Raw genomic sequence first — 8,112 nt, 5'->3', positions numbered from 1 at the left:
AGGCTTCTGCTATAGAGTTTTGCAGGCATTTAGTAAAAAAGGACAAAAAAACCAACACAATGAATACAAAAAACCAAGTTCACAAAACCATCTTTACTAAAGATGAAAGCCAGCCTCGCAAAGCCCTGTGTTTGGAAAGTCCAGTGAACCAGTCGTTGTTGCCTTCTATCTGGATCTTGTTTCCTTGATCTTTTAGCAGCTGGGTGCCCTGGTATACTGACTCCCTATGTGACAACAGGTAGAAAAAACACATGCCTTCAAAAGCCTGACAGGCATGGCCATGGACAAGAAATTGTGGCTTGTCTGTGGAAGCGCCCAGCTGAAGGCATGTGGCTCAGTGAGGAGCATCCAGATTCCTGCTGCAGCAGCAAACAATAGCAGCATCCACTGACTTTAGCTAATTTAGTATCTGGAGGCTTGGGTGTCCTTAAAGTAAACTGATGAAGAGATTAGAAGGTGGAACTTAAGTTCTGGTGCCACTAAACTTTCTCTTCTGTAAGGCAAGGGTGTGAACACAGCTTATTAGAAGAACCATATATCATTGCTAAAATATAATTTTTACAAATGTTAATTCATATATCCTGGTTAATGATGTCTGAGCTATCTTGGTCTTGGTGTGTGTGGTCAACGCTGCTTAGGAGATCTTCTGTCCTTTCCTTTCTTCTTTTTCAGGCTGCTGCTGTCTCTCTTAGGCTTCCATTCTGTTCTTCTGATGGTGGCTCTGGTGTTTGCCTCACCCTTCCCAGAAAGATTTTTTATGTATTTTGCTGGGATCCATCTTACGAGTGTTTCTGTAAAGACAAGGGCATCTTCTCTTTCCCAAGTAATCAATGGGAAGGTGCCGATAATTTGTTTAGATTCAGGGTCTTTGATCAACACAGGTGGCTGGTCTTTTAATTGGGCTGCAGCTGAATTAGTAAACTGCCTGATGACTGGGGGAGTTGTCTCCATAAATGGGTTGTTAAAAATGTTGAGTGCATAAAAGGCCTTGGCCAGTCTTTCAATGGAAGATAATATCTGGATTACCCCTCTCAGTTGATCAAGGATCCTTTTGATGGCTCAAGTGGGCCTTCTTGGCTATGGACTGTCCTGTGGTGGAATGTGGTATGCCTGTGATATGTTTTATATCCCAGTGGTCAGAAACTTGTTGGAATCAGTGCAAGGTATAAGCAAGAGCATTGTCAGTTTTAATTTTGTGTGGATATGCTTAGGTGGAAAAACTTAAAAATTAATGTTTTATAGCCTCTTCTGATTTTTCACCAGCATGGGCAGAGGCAAATCCCAGTGGAAAAGGTGTCGATTGAGACATGGATGTACTTTAGTCTGCCAGAAGGGGCTTGATGTGTGGTGTCTGATTGCCAGATTTAGAGACTCTCTAGTCCTCTTGGATTGACTGCAGCTCTGAGAGAAGCAAGTCCATGTTTCTGACAATTTCGGCAGGTTGCTACAATGGATCTTGCCAGGTCTCACGTAATTTTGAACATCCTGAGCAGCACAGGAATGTTTTGAGGGTAGAATTGGTGGCGGATCCTTGCCTGTCCAAAATCTATCTAAGGCATATTGCAGTGTTTCAGATGTTTGAAGTAGGCAATTGAGGGGCTCTTGAGTGAGAGGTAAGTATATATTCATAAGGTCTGTTCCTGCAAGGGAGCACAGACACTTTCTAGCTTTCCTGATAAGTTGTGCAATAACTTTCTATTGGGTTGTTATCATTTTAGTAGATTGGTGTCATCTGAAAACCGAATCAATTATTATCAGGGCATCTGAGATAGTTGAGTCCCACAGAAACAATAATGTATGGAATTTTGGACTTACACCAAGGATTGCCAGGGAGAAAGGAAAATTAGGGTGGTATCTGTGTGCCTGTTTAGTTTGAATCACCCAGGATACCTTTTGTACAGCTGCTTTTGCCTCCAGTGTCAGTGATCACGGGAATCGAGTCCTTCACTGCCTTTAGTGAGCAGCAGGAACAGTGGCATGAGATCTTCTGTGGTGGATCCCAGCAGTGAACATAGCCAACTGCTTCCACAGAGCTAGTGGAGTTCTGGCAGAGTCTTTGGGTTGTCCTTGATGTGCAGTGTTTGTGGTGTGATGGTTCTCTCTGCAGTTTTTAGGCCGAGACACTTCGAAGGGGCTGTCCTTTGAACTTTATCTGCTGTAATCTTAAAACCTTTCTCTTGTATTGCAGTGATGACATCTTGTACAGCAACATCCAAAATGAATTGAGCTTCTGCACAAACGACTGTGTCGTCCATGTAATGAGAAATGATAGCATTAGGATGTTCATTATATGGTCCATATAACGGAAAACTATTAGCATTAGGGCGAGAGAATTAGGATTTCAAGTCATTGACAAATATTTGGGCTACTCTTCAGTCGTTGAGGCAATACAGTCCACTGGTGCCTCTGTAAAGGTACTTGTCAATTTAGTGACGGAAAAGGCAAACCAGGAGGGTGTCATTGGGCTGCATGGGGGTGTCAAAAAAGTAGTCATTAGGATCTATATCAACCATCTGCCAATAACAGTGTAATCATAGGTACAATTGGACTAAACCTCCCTGAATTAGCCTTCCTTCACACCTCAACCCATGCAAACTTCAAAGCAATGCTCTTCCTGTGGTCAGGCTCCATCAATCACAGCCTAAATGGCAAAGAAGATATCCGAAAAATAGGAGGACTCCAAAAACTGCTGCCCACAACTACGGCATGCCGCACCATCGGCAATCTCAAGGTATCATGGAGGCTGAGGGCAGGCTGGACTGGAGGGCACCCATGTCCTCGATGACCTCGTTGATTTTCCTGAGGTCCTGCAGCAACCACCTCTTATCTTTGCCAGGCTTTCATATGATAGTGACAGGTGCATTGCAGGGGGTAGTAGATGGTACAATGTGGCCCACAGAGAGCTGCTCCTGCAGGTGGGACTGCAGGGCCTTTAACTTTCTGCCTGAGAGGGGCCACTAATCCACCCATATGGGGTCGTTGGTCTTCCAGGTTGATTGAAGGGGGGCGCGCTGCTCATTGGCCCTGTCTAGAAATCCTGAGGTATTGATAGGATCTCTAGCCCTGTCCCACTTTAAGACAAGAGGTCTTTTTTCTCAAATTGTTATTGGTGCCTGGGTGATGAATGATCTTACTGTAGCAAGTGTGCCCTCAGGACCTTCCATGCAGATGGTACCTTGACTCCAGAAGCCGGTAGTGGCTCCCCTGGTAGCTAATACTTACCAGAGCAGCTGGAACCAGGGGCCATTCTTTAGCCAATCAGAGCAGGAAATTATAGTGGCATCAGCTCTTGTATCTAATAGTCCTGAAAGATATCTCTTTCTCCCTTTACATGACAAAGCACACTTCAGAATGGGTCTGTTTCTGCCTGTTGTCTGTGCCCACATCACCATTGGATCAACTGGTGTGGTGATCATGTCCTGTAGGAGGCAGGCTCTGGCTCTAACTGTTCCTTTTGGAATGAAAAGGGGAGAGTCTAAGCATAGAGCCTGGAGAGTTATCTCCTGCAAAGACATCAAGGCGAGTACCTCAGGTAGTATAGTTAGTGTCTCCATCCCTTCCCCAGTGTTGGTTTAAATCAAAATGTCTCTGGGCCGTCCTTGAGGCCTGTATTTGCCTGTTGGTATATGGTGAACATAAATATCTTTGATTGGAATCGAAAAGGCCCCTACCAGCTGCCTTTAGGTTCCAGGGCAGAGCTGTCTTCTGTCGAGTTTTCTGCAGTGATTGAGCTGTCCTGATGCATCTGAGAAGGTCTCTGTGCTGGTTCTCCACGATGTTGGGGAGAGTAGGGCACAACGACCTCGCATTTGGTGTCATCGTGCAGGGCCTTTCTGTGTCTGTGTGGGGTTTCCTGCAGGCCAGTGGTTTTGCTGATGTTGTAAAGCGTGTGGACGAGGGGGGCAGTGAGGACAGTGGCTGTGACAGCTAGAAGGTCCCTTGTAATAGCCTTAATTTTTACAATTGTGTTGAAAATGCCCCATCTCCCTACACTTAAAGCCAGGTCCTTTTTCATGTGTATGTCAGGGAATAACTTGGGAGGCTACTCGCACCTCTGCTACGCCCTTACTGGTAGCCTTAGCTAGGCTGGCATCACAGTGTAAGGATGCCCTAAGTGTGCATGCCTCGACCATTTGTGCAGTGGTAGGCTTTGGGTTAAGGGGTAGCAAAGGAAAAATGTTTTTGCAGTTGTTGTTAGCATTTGTTTCAGCAAGTTTAGTAAGGAGTACCTTGCTGGGTTTGGATGTTCACCTTGCTTCTCTATTGCTTGTGTAAGGTGGTCTATAAATTTTAGAAAGGATTGCCCAGGTCCCTGCAGAATGTCTATGAAATCTAGAGTAGGTGTTTTTCCATTGGGTGTCTGCTTGAGAGCTGTCTTTTCAGCACTTTTATCTCTTCTAACAGAGCTCTGGGAAGGTCTATTGAATGAGGTTTTGTGAAATCTTCCTCACTGGCTAGATGTACTAGTGTTAGGTGTGCCCACCTGTCTTCTCTAGTATAGTCTTTTAATAATTGTTTTATTAGTTTTTTCCCCATTCCTTCCCACAGAATAATTTCAGTGGGAGAAAGTAGGATGTGTATAAAACGGAGCAGATCGTGAGGCACCATAACATGTGCAGTGAAGATGGCATTTAACAAATTATTAAAGTACGGTGAGCGCCTCCCATGGTCTTTCGCTGCTTTACAAAGATCTTTCATCTCCCGTGTGGGACAGCTTCCCATCGGGGGTTAGCCCCCCTCTGGTACTGCACCGGTGCTGCTTGTACTTTAGCTACCAATTCCCAGTCCCCCTCTTCAGCCGCCAGCTTCTCCATCCTCTGCCAAGAATCCTCAGGCTCATGCTGAAGGTGGGATGAACCTTCCCTCTCCTCTCCAGAAGAGGGAACTTGTTCTTCGGCAGAGGAGCGGGGCCTTGGGGTGACTGGCCAGGCCTGGTGTTGTGGGCCTTTGGTAGCCAAGATGGCGGCCTTCCGGTTACCGCCCCTCACGCTTCCAGCTCTGACAGTGTGGGATCCACAAAGGGCTGAGTTGGAGGGGGTAGGGCAGCGGGAGTAGGCAAGGAAGCTCTGGATCCCAATGCAGAGGTGGTTCCTGATGCAGGGGTAGGACGCAACACGGGGAAGACGCGATGAGAGAGCTGGGGGTGGGAGGGAGTTGACAACATTGACAACCCCCTCCAGAGGAGGGACTCCATTTTGTGAGCTATCTGAGGGGGATCCAGTGAGGAGAGGTACTGGAGAATGGGTTAGGGTAGAATCCAGGCCTATGTGACTGGGCAGGGGGTAGAGAAGGAGGGAAGATGTCAGACAGCAGGTGGATTGTCTGTGCTTTACAAGAGAGCAGTTCCTGTCTCTCACCCTTATCCTGGTATTAGTGGGTTCAGGAATGCCGGTGGCAGAACTCAAAATATGATTTGAGTATTAGAACATTGAAGCCTTGAGAAAACTGTATAAATCATGTGAAAAATTCGGTAAAATTTTGCGACTCTTATCCCTCCCTGAGTTTTAAAAAGAAAGAATCTTTCCCGAATTGAGTCTCAAAATGCTACATGACGAATTGAATCAATAGAAATATCTGGGAACTCCTTAAAAAGCCAATGAATATATGACTTCAAACTTCCCTTGGTAAAAGTCTTCCACTCTGCAAGGAGAGACTACCTAACTGGAACATGTATGTCCCTCTCATCTTTGGATAATTTGATACCCAGAGCTGCCCCTGATGTAAAGGGTGGCCCACCCACAGGACTAAAAGATGACCCAAGGATCCTGCACTGCAGGTGGCTGTCCCCACATTCACTGCTCTGGTGGCACGGGATGCAGATGTTTCAAAATATCCCCTGGGCTTCACCAGCTGAGCCGGCCCTGTTGCTGCTGCAGGGTGCCAACGCTGCATTCAGTAAGCCCTGATAAAACTGATAAAACATTGCATTGAAAGGGCTGCCTCACTTTATTGTAATTTGTCATTTTTGTAGCGCGGTGTTATAATTCCTGTAATAGGCCCCTGGGCGCCCACAACCTTGCGTTCTCCTGAGATATCATTGTAGTGAGGAGCTCAGCAGTGCTGAAAGCAGAAGCCTGTCCTTTCTGTTCCCTTTGGGATGGCAGTGAAAGTGCCCTGAGCGCACATTCAGAGGCACCTTCATGGCTTCTCATGCCACGACACCAAAACTAAATGTGCAAGGTGACTTCCTTGAATGACATGTAGTCCTTTGAAATATCTACAGGAAGTGGTCTGGAAATGCTTTCTGAGCCTGCTCCTTGGGATCAGCTGTGAGGGGCTGAGACTGGCCTGAGCCCGGTGCTGTGTCCCACTGGGAGCAGCCCCACAGGCTCACATGCAGAGCAGGCACTGCCACAGGCGCTGGAGATCTCACCTGCCCTGCAGCCACCATTGTCAAGGTGCTGTAAACCTCAGCTGGTGCTGACTTTCCCCTTGGATCCCTTCGTGTAGTCACGATGGGGAATTTCTTTCCTGAAGCCCGTGGTATTTCCCGCTGGCAGGTGTGATGGGGATGCTCGGGGAGTGTGGGGCTTTGAGGGCAGCTGGCGGGGCAGGGGCTGAGCTCGGGGCCCTGTTGGGCCCATGGCCCCCAGCAGCAGCAGCAGCAGCAGCAGCCCCAGGGCCCAAAGCCCCGTGGCCCCTGCCCGGCACAGGCTGCCCTGTCCATGCAGCTGTAACCCGAGTGGAGCCCACGGGCCAGTGGCCGCTGGCAGCAGCAGGAATGCGGGCAGGCTGAGGATGCCCTGGCTTGGCTTTTGTCTCTGGAACAATGCGGGCTCAGGCCAGTGCAGAGCAGGCTGGGAAGCAGAGACCAGGGTCTTTGGAGGCTGCAAGGCTTAAAGATCAGCCGCTGCAGCATCCCAGATGCAGGTGGCCCAGTTGCCAAGGCTGTGGTGCCCTTGAGAGCGTGCAGGTGGATTTTGCATGGCTGTGGCCTGCTCGCGGCTCTGGGCCCAGGAGTGCCTGTGGCTGCAGCAGGAAGGGTGGCTGAAGGTTTGCTGGCTGCTTTGGTGGCATGGCTGCAGGGGCCAGTGCTGTGAGAGCCCCCTGTGTGAGAGCTGGTGAGAGCTGAGCTCTTGGGGACAGCGCTGTGCCGCAGGCCAGGAAGAGCAGCAGTGCCCAGTGGCAGGAGTGATGTCAGTGGGAGCCCCTGTGCACAGGGACCCCCAGCCCCGGGGTGGCCGTGCCAGCACCAGCAGGGACCTCCAGCCCTGGGAACGCGGAACAAGTGGAACCCACAAGTGTGCAAAGGCTGCCTGTGCCCAAAGGAATGACCAGGGAAAGTCAGGTTTTAAAAAGAAACAGGATTTATTTGCCAAAGATTGGCAAATCTAGGATTTACAGAACATGTTTTGTTATAACAATTGTTATAACAACAACAACAACAATGCACAGAACATATTTACACGGGGTCCGATGGGCTAACAATCTTCAAAACGGATTTACAGAGAACTTCAAACGTAGTGAACGTATTTACAGAAATCTTCTAAACTTTAAAACGTATTTACAGAAATCTTCAGAACTTTCATACGTATTTACAAAGGCATTAGATCTGTGCCATGATGCGCATGAGTCCTGAAAGAAAGGAAGCAGCAGAGCTGGACTCAGTTGCCAGCCCTGGGCCCAGCAGTGCTGGGAGCTGGGCCCCAGGGGCTGGGCCGGGGCTGGCAGGGCTGGCGTGGCCCCAGGCAAGCGCAGGGCAGGCCGGGGCTGGTGCTTGTGGCAGCACAATCCAGGCCCCCTGCGGGCACCGTGTCCCTGAGCGGGGCCATCCAGTCCAGCCCCAGCCTGGCGTCAGGGGACCCTGTGTGTGTGTGGGAAGGGCGTGGGAAGCATCTGCCTGTCTTACCTGTGGGGCTCCATCTTCATCCTAGGACCATGGGCTCCTCCTCATTCTCCTCATCAACTTCCATGTCCTCGATGTCATCCTCTGCATCCACCTCCATCATCTCGATGTTGTCGTCCTCCTCTACTTCCATGTCCTCAACCAGGTTGGACATGGAAGTAGAGGAGGAGTCCACCTCCATCATTTCTTCTTCATCCAGGCCCAGGTCCACTTCCATGTCCTCCACAGTGTCTCTGTCAGTCTGCAAGGGGCAGCACAATGTCCCA

Source organism: Melozone crissalis, unplaced genomic scaffold (assembly GCF_028551555.1).
Source record: "Melozone crissalis strain CALT ecotype California unplaced genomic scaffold, PUWL_Pcris_2 ptg000053l_1, whole genome shotgun sequence".
Lineage (NCBI taxonomy): Eukaryota > Metazoa > Chordata > Aves > Passeriformes > Passerellidae > Melozone > Melozone crissalis.
Note: the sequence above shows the minus strand (reverse complement) of the source record.